Source organism: Leopardus geoffroyi, chromosome B3 (assembly GCF_018350155.1).
Source record: "Leopardus geoffroyi isolate Oge1 chromosome B3, O.geoffroyi_Oge1_pat1.0, whole genome shotgun sequence".
In the NCBI taxonomy this organism is placed as follows: domain Eukaryota; kingdom Metazoa; phylum Chordata; class Mammalia; order Carnivora; family Felidae; genus Leopardus; species Leopardus geoffroyi.
In genome coordinates this window covers 110,287,573-110,300,721 of record NC_059337.1, presented here as the reverse complement: position 1 = coordinate 110,300,721, position 13,149 = coordinate 110,287,573, and positions in this window count along the sequence as shown.

The window sequence follows — 13,149 nt, the reverse complement described above, 5'->3', positions numbered from 1 at the left end:
TATAAGGATGGTTTCACACTAAGAAGACCATTAATATAATTTACCCAGTGATATAATATATACAAGGAGGAAATGATAAGATTAGTTCCATAGTGCTGAAAAGATCTTTGACACAAGTCAATATCTATTTCTGTTTTTTTGTTTGTTGGTTTGTCTGTTTTTAAGTAGGCTCCACATCCAGTGTGGAGCCTAACATGGGTCTTGAACTCACAACCATGAGATCAAGACCTGAACTGAAATCAAGAGTCGGCTGCTAAACTGACTGAACCACCCAGGTACTCCTCTATTTCTGTTTTTAAAAATTCAATAAAATAGAAATTGATAGATATTTCATAACGTAATAAAATATACCTCAGCATCTTACTTACAGGGAAACATTAGTGGCATTCCTACCAAGGTCAGGAACAAAGCAAGAATGCTCACTATCTCCACGGTACTTTTTTTTTTTTTTTTTTTTTTTTTTAAGTAAGCTTCACATCCAGTGCAGGCCTAACACAAGGCTTGAATTCATGACTCTGAGATCAAGACCTGAGCTGAGATCAAGAGTCAGATGCTTAACCCACCTACCTAACTGAGCCACCCAGGCACCCCAATAACTTACTATTTTAATGGAGATTAGCCAATGTAATAAGACAAAACAATTCAATTTAAAGGCATAAAGTTGAAAATAAGTGAAATTACATTGCCGATGTTATGAAAATACACTTAGAAAACTCCAAAAATAAATACTAAAGCTAACACAGACACTAAAGAATTTAGTAACATTGCTAGGTTTAAAATTAACATACAGGGATGCCTGGGTGGCTCAGTCAGTTAAGCCTCTGACTTCGGCTCGGGTCACGATCTCATAGTGAGTTTAAGCCTCCCTCCATCGGGCTCTGTGCTGACAGCTCAGAGCCTGGAGTCTGTTTCAGATTCTGTGTCTCCTTCTCTCTCTGCCCCTCCCCTGCTTGCACTCTGTCTCAATCTCTCTCTCTCTCTCTCTCTCAAAAAAAAGCATTAAAAATAATAATAAAAGTAAATTAAATTAACATACAAAAACAACACCCTTCATATATATCAAACAATAAAAGATTTAATGTAAAACTAAATCATGTTTACAAAAGCAACAAAAAATAAAATACTTAAAGGTAAATTTAACAAGAAACATGCAAATTTATATGAAAAAAATCTTTAAATACTCTTCAAAGACACAATACTTACCTTGAACAAATGAAAAACAAAGGATTTCGTGCTCTTGGATAAAGGAAATAAAATTAAAAAGATGTCAATTTTCTTCAGAATTAACATATAAATGTAAGGCAATCCCATAATGGTACTCACATGATTTTTTTTTTCCTCTGGAGTTAAGTAAGTTGATAAGCAAAGTCAAAAGACTAACAAATTGGGAAGAGGTATTGCTATTTAATTGGCAAAGGGCTAATTACCATAATGTATGTTTAAAACTGAGTAGAATCATCAAAATCCAATAGAAAAAATGGGAAAAAAGACATGAACAGGCAATTCACAGAAAAAGATATATAAATAGATATAGAAGATAAATAAATAGGGGTGCCTGGGTGGCTCAGTCAGTTGAACATCCAACTTCAGCTCAGGTCATGATCTCATGGTTTGTGGGTTCAAGTCCCACATTGGGCTCTTTGCTGACAGCTCAGAGCCTGGAGCCTACTTGAAGTTCTGTGTCTCCCTCTCTTTCTCCCCCTCCCCTGCTCTCTCTCTCTCTCTCTCTCTCTCTCTCTGTCTCTCTCTCTCAAAAATAAATAAAACATGAATATATAAATAGATATATAAACAGATCTCAAACATATCTATCTCAACTTCATAAAAGAAATCCAAATTAAAACTACACTGAAATCTCATCTAATACCTATTAGTCTGGCAAAAAATTCAAAGGTCTGACAATGCACTCTGTTCATGTGGCTCTGTGGAAAAACACTCTCATATGTTGTTGCTGAATGCAAAATTGTTCAATCCCATATAGAGAAAAAAATTGGCAATATCTAGCAAAGCTACATATAATCCCACTAAGAATTTGCCCTGAGGACATAGTTGCAGAAAAACAAAACAAAATATGCACAAGGTTTTCCACTGCAGCACTATTTGTTCCCCTGCCAGATGATTTCTCTTGGGTTTTGACAATGGGAGACCAAGATAGGAAGGCAGAAGGGGAGAAGACACTTGCTTCCTGCTTCTAGTTCCAGTCAGATCCCTCCAGCAGCATGAAGACAGCTATACCTCTAGCCTCTGCTGCTGTTGGCACTCACTGTGTCAATCGCTTGGCACCTTCCTCCCAGGAGTTCCACCACCAATCTCAGAATGCTCCTCCAAACATCTGAGCGCTAGCTGTGGGGCACCTGAGCACCAGACCAATGGTGCCCACCAGAAATTACAGGTGGGCCAGTGGTTGCAGGCAACAAAGCACAGCCTGTGGGAGCCCTTCCTCCAAGTCCCTAGATTCTATACATGCTAGCTTTTCCATTTTGTTCCCTAGCCCTAGGAGTCTGGTCTTCTTCCTACAGCTATTAATTAAAGAAGGCCTAAATAGGTGGAAGGATATATCTTATTCATGTAATGGCAATGAGCAAACTACACTTGGCAGAGACATCGTCAAAATTGGGGTCTCTGAAGGATCCCAGAAAGCAAAACCAGTATCCAGGTTAAACTGCTTACTTTGGTGCTGTTACTTGAAAGAGAAAAATGTCTATATTTTTTAAGCCCTCTATTTTGGGTTCTTTTTTCCATAACAAGCTTAGCCTGACCCACACTAAGATACTGGATTAAAGATTTAGATGTAGGGGCACCTGGGTGGCCCAGTTGTTTGAGCATCTGACTCTTGATCTTGGCTCAGGTCATGATTCCAGGGTGGTGGGATGGAGTCCTGTATCAGGCTCCATGCTGAGCATGGAGCCTGTTTAAGATTCTCTCTCTCTCTCTCTCTCTCTCTCTCTCTCTCCCTCTGCCCTCTCCCCTGCTCAAGTGCTCTCTCTCTCTCTCTCTCAAAAAAAGGTGGAGGGAGAGCTGAAAAGACAAATCACAGGAAGGAGATATTTTTGGCACACATAATAAACAAAGATCTAGAATCCAGAATATATTGTGAAAATTAAGGGAAACTTCACTAAAATGGAGTCAGCAGGTTAAGTAGGGGGAGCTCTCATTCCCTACTACTTGTTAATTGCAGACCCAACAGGAAGAGAGGCACCTTGCAGGTGGATGCTACTTTATTATCTTAGAAAAGGAAGAAAGGATACCTCCTCCCCTGGCAACAGCCCAGCCAATGAGAAACTGTTAGACTGTCATAACTCAGCCAATGAAAAGCTACTATACTTCCAACTCCCAATTTATGCCAATGGACTTTTTTGCTTATAACAGCCTTTCCTACATCCCCCTTTCCTCTATAAAGGAGTGTAGCTCTCCTTTGTTTGTTGGACTTGCCTATAGACTTTGCCAAAGCTAGCTTTCCCAAATTGCAATTCCTTGCTATTGCTGAAAAAAACTCATCTTTTGCTAATAAAATAACTGGGAAGTTTCATTTTCAAGGTTAACAACATGTAGAACTTGTACAAAATAGATTGGAAATAGCAGACAAATAGAATACTTGAACTGCAACTTTAAAGAAGAGAAAATCTCAAGGGTCAATAAGTGGGAAAAAATGTTCCACCTTATTACTAATCAGAAAAGTTAGAATAAGACCCTAGTGAGGTAACATTTTACACACTAGCTACTGGATAAATGAAGAAATCAGAAAGTATCAAGTGCTAATGAAGACATAGATCTACGGGAACTCTTAGACACTGCTAGTGCGAACGTAAGTTGGTAAAATTGTCTTAAAGATCAACTCACGTTATCTTGTAAAACTAAAAATTTGCAAAGCCTGAGATGGAAGAGTTCCACTTCTAGGTATACACCGTGTCTATCTGGGACCAGCACAAAATGTACATGTATGTGATATGCCGAAAAATGTATATGTATAAAAATGACTCAGGTATATGTTTTTAGTAGTATTATTTTTAAAATAAACTTGTTTGAGGAATAATCTAATTAGAATAAAATGCACAGATTTCAGTTCGATGAGTTTTGGTGAACATATATACCCATGCTACCATTTCCACAATCAAAATGTAGAACATTTACATAACTCCAGAAATCTCTCCTGTGCCTCTTTATAGTCAATTCCTTCCTCCAGGCAACCATAGATTGGTTTTACCTGCTCTAGACTTTATATAAATGAAATTATACAGTACAAATTATTTTGTGTGGGCTTTTTTTCTCTTAAAAGAATGTTTTTGAGATTGGTTGTGGGGGAAGAAATTTTCGTTACCCCCCTAAGGTCTTTCTAGTTGGACTAAGAATCAAATCGACATGAGACAGATTAACAGGAGAAAATCAAATTTACCTTTATAGGTATACAGAATCCACATAGATATGGAATTTCAGAGACAGGCAACATCAGGCTTATCTGAAGTAAAGAGAAGGGTAGAGTTAGGGGTATACAAAGAAAAGGAGGACCATTAGCAGGAAGGTGAGAGGAGATGTTTGGAAAACAAAGGTCGCTCTGCTCTGCAGACAAGTTTCTTAGATAAGGAGGAATCTCTGTGAATAGCTCTCTTCCTGGTACAAGTAGGTAGTTGAGGGGGCATGTAAAGAGCTTTTCCTGAGTCTACCAGATTTTGATTGCTTTTAACTCAAGATAATCTTCCTGCCAAAGTGGTCTATCTTGGGTCAGCCTGCCCTTGCCCCTACAGATTCATTTGTGTTTTCGTATGTAACAGCAGTTTGTTCATTTTTATTGCTAGTTAATATCATACTCACTGATGGCTACTGGATCGTTTCCAGTTGGGATTATTATAGATAAGTCTGCTGTAAATATTCTGTACAAATCATATTATAGGCATATGTTTCCATCTCTCTTGGGTAAATACCTAGGAGTGCAATTGCTATGAAACTGAGTGGATGTATGCTTAATTTTATATAAAATTGTGAAATTGTTTTTCAAAGTGATAGGACCGTTTTACACTTCCACAGGCAATGTACAATATTTCCAATTACCACACTTGGTATCATCAGTCTTTTTAATGTTAATCATTCCAATGGATGTGAAGAGGTATGTCAATGTGGTTTTGATATGCATTTCCTTAATGATTAGTATATTGAGCATCTTTCCATTTGCTGATTAGACTTTAATATATATATGTGCCTACATAGACATTTATGTGTGTATATCTTCTTTTGTGAAGTGTCTGCTGAAATATTTTGTCCATTTTAATTGGACTATTCGTTTTTATATTGTTGTTAGAGTTCTTTATACAATCATCATATTTATGTACTAGCTTGCAAACATTTTCTCCCAGCCTGTGATTTGATTTTTCATTTGTTTTTTAAAGTTTATTTCTTTATTTGATGCATGTGCATGCGCATGCGCTCACGCACAAGAGAGAGCAAGCAGGGGAAGAGCACAGAGGGAGAGGGAGAGGGAGAGAGAGAGAGAATCCCAAGCAGGCTCCACACTGTTAGCACAGAGACCAACTCGGGGCTCAAACTCGCCAACTGTGAGATCATGACCTGAGCTGAGATCAAGAGTCCAACACTTAACCAACTGAGCCACCCAGGCGCCCCCTTACTTTTCACTTTCTTGTAAGTATCTTTGGAAAACCACAGATTTGGTTTTTGTTGTTATTGTTTGAATTTGAATATATAAAATATCAACACACAGGTATTCAGTTCATAAATGAAGAAAGTAATGCTCACTATAGGTCATTTGCCAAGGCCTCTCAATCGAATAAGTCTTTAATTGTGGATTATGTGGTAGCAATATGTTTACAACTTTTTGAAGAACAGTCAGATATTTTTCCAAAGTGCACCATTTTACAATCCCACCAGCAATGCATGATGGTTCCAATTTTTCCATATTTTCACCAACACTTAATTATTGTCTGTCTTTTTCATTTTAGCTGTTCTACTATGTGTCAAGTAGTATCTCATTGTGGTTTTCATTTGCATGTTGAACATCTTTTATGCACTTATTGGCTATTTACATATCTTCTTTGGAGAAATGTCTATTCAGATGCTTTGCTCATTTTAAAAATGAGGTTGTTTGTGTTTTTATTTTTGAGTTGTAAGAATTCTTTACTCATTCTGAATATAAGTCCCTTTTCTGACATATGATTTGCAAATATTTTCTCTCCCATTCTGTGTATTGGTTTTTCATTTCTTGATGATTTCCTTTAAAGTACAAAAGGTAATAATAATGATAATAATAACATACAAAAGGTTTTAATTCGGACAAAGTCCAATTTACCTATTTTTCCTTTTGTTACTATGTTTTTTGAGAAACCATCACTAACCTAAAGCCATGAAGATACACACCTAAGTTTTCTTCTACGAGTTTTATGGTTTTAGTTCTTACCTTTAGGTCAATGATGCATTTGGAGTTAATTTTCACATATAGTGTGATGTGGGAATCCAGCTTCATTCGTTTCCATGTGAATATCCAATTTTCATGTGTCCCAACACCATTCACTGAAAAAACTATTTTTCCCCATCAGATTTCTTGGCACCCATGTTGAAAACAATTGACCATAAATGTAAGAGTTATTTATTCCTTCCTGTACTTCTGAATTTACATCTTATATCATTGCCTACATCTTTAAGAATTCCCCTTAGCATTTCTTTCTTTTTTTTTTTTTTTAATGTATTTATTTTGAGAGAGACAGCGATAGCAGGGGAGGGTCAGAGAGAGCGAGACAGAGGATCTGAGGCAGGCTCCACACCAACAGCAGTGAACCAGATGGGGGGCTCAAACCCACAAACTGTGAGATCATGACCTGAGCCAAAGTCAGACGCTTAACCGACTGAGCTACCCAGGTGCCCCTCCCTTAGCATTTCTTGTGTCAGCATTATTTATAATAGCAAAACAAATTAAAGGCCCCAAATGTCCATAGATAAAAGAGTGGATTAGAAAAAATGAGTTATTTTCTTACTAGAGAATATCATCTAACAGTGAAAATGAATCTACAACAACTATTTACAAAAACAGACAACTCATAGAAATAGAATATTAAGAACTCTGCTTTTATTCTGTATGAGAATTCATTGTAGTGATTTGAGCAGAGGAAGAATATTATTGGACTGATATTTTAACAGGATTCTTTTGGGTGCTGTGTTGAGAACCCACTACGGGTGGGGAGGAGGGCAAGGGCAGAAGTTGTCAGATCCACTGTGAAGCTATTGTTTTCAATAGATGATGGTGTCTTGGGCCAAGATGGTGGCTGTGGAATGATGAGAAGTGGTAGAATTCTGGATATACTTTGAAGGTACATTCGACATAATACAGGAGGTATTGGTAAAGGAGAGGAATCAAGTAGGTTCAGAATGAAAGGAAAATTAATCAATGTTCAAGTATTGTTTCAAACAATAGCATAGTTGATATAATGATATTGCAGAAAATTGTGAAGCATAGTAAGTGAAAGGAGTCAGTGATCCCAATGTTTTTAGTCTGAACACATGGAAGAATAAAGTCTTATATTATTATCTGCACTTTTCTATATGTTGGAAATATTTTTTTAATGTTTATTTATTTTTGAGAGAGAGAGAGAGAAAGAGAGAGAGAGGCAGAGCGTGAGCAGGGGAGGGACAGAGAGAGGGAGACACAGGATCCCAAGCAGGCTCCAGGCTCCAAGCTGTCAGCACAGCCCAACACGAGGCTCAAACCCATAAACCGTCAGATCATGACTTGAGCCAAAGTCATGATGCTTAACCAACTGAGCCATCTAAGTTCCCCTGAAAATATTTTATTATACACAAATGCTGAGAATATTTTTAATAATTATTATAAATATGAATTAAAATATTAATTAAAACTTTGGAGATTTTTTTTTTTAATTTTTTTTTCAATGTTTATTTATTTTTGGGACAGAGACAGAGTATGAACGGGGGAGGGGCAGAGAGAGAGGGAGACACAGAATCGGAAACAGGCTCCAGGCTCTGAGCCATCAGCCCAGAGCTTGACGCGGGGCTCGAACTCACGGACCGCGAGATCGTGACCTGGCTGAAGTCGGACGCTTAACCGACTGCGCCACCCAGGCGCCCCAAAACTTTGGAGATTTTCAAAATTAGGTTACTATTTAAGGAATGAGATACTAAAAAAACACTAGTGGAAGCATCTCAAAAACAAATGTGTCTTTTAAAACTTTTCCATAAAACTTTGTATTATACTAATTATTATGTATGCATGACAACAGTGGTTTACCTATTTTTTTTAACAGTTTTTTACTGATGTATCTTTAGTACCAAGAAAAAGGGCAGCAGCCATTTGTTGAATAAATGAGCAAAGAAAGCCTCATTTATTCTCCCAATCCAATTCTTCCCTTTACTTATTATTTAAACTCCACAGATGCTGTGGTTGATTTACACTGTTCTGCATGTTAAAAAGTAAGAGACAGCAATATATTTGTGTCATTATTATTAGAGTAAATGTCAGTAATTATTAAATCTGAAGAAATTGAAAGAAAAACTCAGAGATAAATGTTTAAGAGATATTTTCATCTGTGAAATATATGAGCAAGTTAAATTAAGAAACTCAGATTTCCTTATATATTCTTCATTATGCATATCTTGGAAGGTGTCTACTTACAAGAGATTACAAAAAATAAGACTACCTTTTGAGATAGAAGATAGAGCTGCTTATGTTCTGTAGGGCAGGATTCTATGTTGGTACATTTATCATTCTTGCTGGGTGATAGCAAAGCTGACTCGATTAACACCGTGGTTATTTAAGTGTGGTTAGCGCTCATGTGGTTATTTTAGTTGAGGATACCCACGCATACCGTTTTTAAAAAGCAAATCTGTGATTCTATAGATATCAATGTTTAGGACTAGGTTAAAGTAGGTATTACAATGAAAGGAATCGGAGTTAAAATTATTTTTAAAATAATAGCACACTTGGCATGATGATATTGCAAAAATTGTGAAGATAGTAAGTGAAAGACAGTAAGTTTTAGAAACATTGGTTTAAGGAATAAGAAAGGCGACACAGCACATTGTATGCCATTAATAATGAGTTATTAAGCTGATGGGCTTTGAAAGATCTGAATAGATATTATTTCTTCTTCCTTTATTATTTTTTTTAAGATTGTATTTTCAAGTGATCTCTTCGCCCAATGTGGGAGTTGAACTTACAACCCCGAGATCAAGAATTCCACACTCCACCAGCTGAGCCAGCAAAGGCACCCCTGGGCAGATACTATTTCTAAATGATCCATGGGCAATTAATCAAAAACAAAGGATAAACAAATTATCTTAAAGAAAAGATGCTAGTACATAGCTGTGGTGTTATCGTATACAAAGATATGTAGCACTTGTGTCCATCAGTGGTCAGCTCACTGAGTGTCTATTGGTCTGTTTTATGTCTCTCTTCACATACATTATCTAACTGAGAAAGAGAAGTACAAGAAGACTGGGGCTATATCTGTGTGTTTTACCTCCTTTGGTATTGGCAGAGCAGAACATATATGTGGATATTTAGTAAATATTTTAATATTAATGAAAGAATAGTATAAAACATAATTTGATTCAAAAACAACTATTTCTTAAAGAATAATATGTGTACAGGAAAAAACCATATATTATAACTACATAGTTCAGTGAATTTCTACAAACCGAATGAACTCATAAAACTTCATTTACCTTTTGTTTTTAAAGTGTCTGCATTGCCTGAACTTATTCAAGTTTACCTGAATGAAATAGAGACCACTCATCAGTATTTCATGCCATGTCATATCTTAGAACTTCATAATTGTTGATGCTTTTCATTTTTAAAATCTACATGAGTTTATTTTTTGTACTTTTTTTTCTTCCGCCTCAATTTTGGGGTGGGGGAGGGAGTTACCATTAAGACATTATCTCTGGAGTGCCATATTATCTCTGGAGTGTTTATTTTAAACACCTTGAATTCCAACAGCAGTGGGCTTTATTCCCTTTGTAAGGAATAAGAGTAGCCCCTTCACCTTTGCTCAAGTAGAAGTCCAAAGAGACACAACATATTCATTGTTATTTAACAATAAAACTTTCTTGCTTTGGTATATCTTTTTTAAAAAAAAAATTTTTTTTTCAACGTTTATTTATTTTTGGGACAGAGAGAGACAGAGCATGAACCGGGGAGGGGCAGAGAGAGAGGGGGACACAGAATCAGAAACAGGCTCCAGGCTCCGAGCCATCAGCCCAGAGCCCGACGCGGGGCTCGAACTCACGGACCGCGAGATCGTGACCTGGCTGAAGTCGGACGCTTAACCGATGGTGACCTGGCTGAAGTCGGACGCTTAACCGATGGTGACCTGGCTGAAGTCGGACGCTTAACTGATGGTGACCTGGCTGAAGTCGGACGCTTAACCGACTGCGCCACCCAGGCGCCCCTTGCTTTGGTATATCTTAAGTTGCTAAGCTCTAGCTTATTGACAATTATAGCTTTCTTCTGGTCATTTCTCTTCTATGACAATAAATAAACACAAAAGAAATGGAAAATCCTCCGAATCTTACCCCTGCCACCGTGATAATTGTGTTTCTGGACTCCTCAGCTGCACCTACAATAATAATTTTTCCTTGGTGAATTATTATGATGGTCACATTCAGAAGAGAACTTCAGAAGAATTAGAGGAAATCACCAAGTTAGAATTTTGGCTAGCATTTTAATTACAATTTCAAATAGTTTTGATAATGAGCAGTTATATGTTTTAAATGTCACTGGCTGATACAGTGAAACATAATAAATTTTTGCACTTAGACTTTAAAAGCTACTGATCATCTTTCTTTGGTCTTTTTCTTTTTTCTCTTTCTCGCTTTTTTTCCCTTGTTCTTCTTTGTATGTCTAGCTCCATTGTATTTTTCTCTTACATTGAGTCCTTTGTAACTAAAGGGCTTCCTCCTCTTCCTTGGCGCATGTGTGCTTGTCTCCTTTCCTCTGAATCTTTATCCGCTTGTCTTTTTTTGTTTATCCACTAATTCCTCTCAAATGTTTATTTATTTATTTTGAGAGAGAAAGACAGCAGGGGAGGGGCAGAGAGAAAGGAAGAGAGAATCCCAAGTAGGCTCCACACTGTCAGTGTATAGCCCAACACGGGACTAGAACTCACAAACTGAGCTGAAATCAAGAGTTGGACACTTAACTGACTGAGCCACCCAGACACCCCTGTCCACTAATTTTTATGTATTCTGTCTCTCCATCTCTGTTTCTCTTCCTTCCTGGATTCTTTCCTCTCTCCCTTCTATTCCTGCTCTTTTTTCTCTTGGCTGACAACCATGAAAATTTATCTCAAGAGCTCAGAGCCATGTATACCTCATTAATTTAAAAACCATAATTTATTAGCTTTGTTTTCTTTTTAAGCTATTATGTTTATTTTGAACATTTATTCATAAATCTCTTTGCCAATAACAGGCCATTACAAATCAAAATAATGATAATCACATATAATAATAAATTAATAATAGATAATAAAATAAAAAAAATGAGCACAGCCCCATAAAAATGTGGTTTCATAAATATAACAATTTTCAAAAACATCTATTTTCCAATTAATTTTTATAAAATAATGAGGGGGACCTGGGTGGCTCAGTCGATTAAGCATCCGACTTCAGCTCAGGTCACCATCTCATGGTCCATGAGTTCGAGCACCCCATTGGGCTCTGTGCTGACAGCTCCGAGCCTGGAACCTGCTTGGGATTCTGTGTCTCCCTCTCTCTCTGCCCTTCCTGAGCCACCCAGCTGCCCCGTATTTATTTTTAAAGTTTATTCATTTATTATTTCTGAGACAGAGAGAGCACAAGCAGGGGAGGGACAGAGAGAGAGGGAGACACAGAATCCCAAGCAGGCTCCAGGCTCGAAGCTGTCAGCACAGAGCCCGACATGGGGCTCAAACTCACATGAATGGTGACATCATGACCTGAGCCGAAGTAGGATGCTCAACTGCCTGAACCACCCAGGCGCCCCTCTCTTAGTGTTTTTCTTTTTCTTTCTTTTTTCAATAGTGTGTTTTTAAAAAAAAATTTTTTTTTAACATTTATTTATTATTGAGAGACAGACACACAGTGTGAGCAGGGAAGGGGCAGAGAGAGGGGGAGACACAGAATCTGAAGTAGGCTCCAGGCTCTGAGCTGTCAGCATAGAGCCCAACGCGGGGCTCGAACCCACGAACTGTGAGATCATGACCTGAGCTGAAGTCAGTTGCCCAACCAACTGAGCCACCCAGGCGCCCCTCTTAGTGTTTTTCTAAGGTTCATCTGTTTTGTAGCATGTATCAGCACTTCATTCTGCCAAATGATATTGCATACAGATATACCACATTCATTAATTGATGGGCATTTGCTTTTTCCCATCTTTTGGTTATTACAAATAAGACTGCTGTGATATTTTGTGCGTAAGTTTTTGTGTGAATATATGTATCTACTTCTCTAGGAGTGGTGAATCGTATGATAGCTCTGTATTTACCATTTGAAGGACTGTCAAACTTTTTTTCAAAGTGGCTGTGCCATTTAATATCCCCACCAGCAACTGACGAGTGTTTTAACTTGTACATATAACTAGCCAATACTTACTATCTGTTATTTTGATTATTATCCTATTATTTTGATTATAGTCATCCTAGTGTGAAGGGGTATCTCATTGTGGTTTGATTTGCATTTCTCTAATGACTGATAATGTAAAGCATTTTCCATGTGCTTGTTTTTGTTTTTTTTTTAAGTCATGACTATTCAAATATTTTGCACTTCTCTCAATTGAGTTGTCTTTTGTTGTTGTTAAAAGTTCTTTATAGGGGCGCCTGGGTGGCTCAGTCGGTTAAGCGTCCGACTTCGGCTCAGGTCATGATCTCGCAGTCTGTGAGTTCGAGCCCCGCATCGGGCTCTGGGCTGACACCTCAGAGCCTGGAGCCTGTTTCAGATTCTGTGTCTCCCTCTCTCTCTGACCCTCCCCTGTTCATGCTCTGTCTCTCCCTGTCTCAAAAATAAATAAACATTAAAAAAAAATTAAAAAAAAAAAGTTCTTTATATATTCTGGGTCCTCGATGTTTATTAGATATATAACTTGCAAATATAATATTTTCCCTCATTCAGTGGGTTGTCTTCACTTTCTTGATGGAATTCTTTAAAGCTCATAAGTTTTTG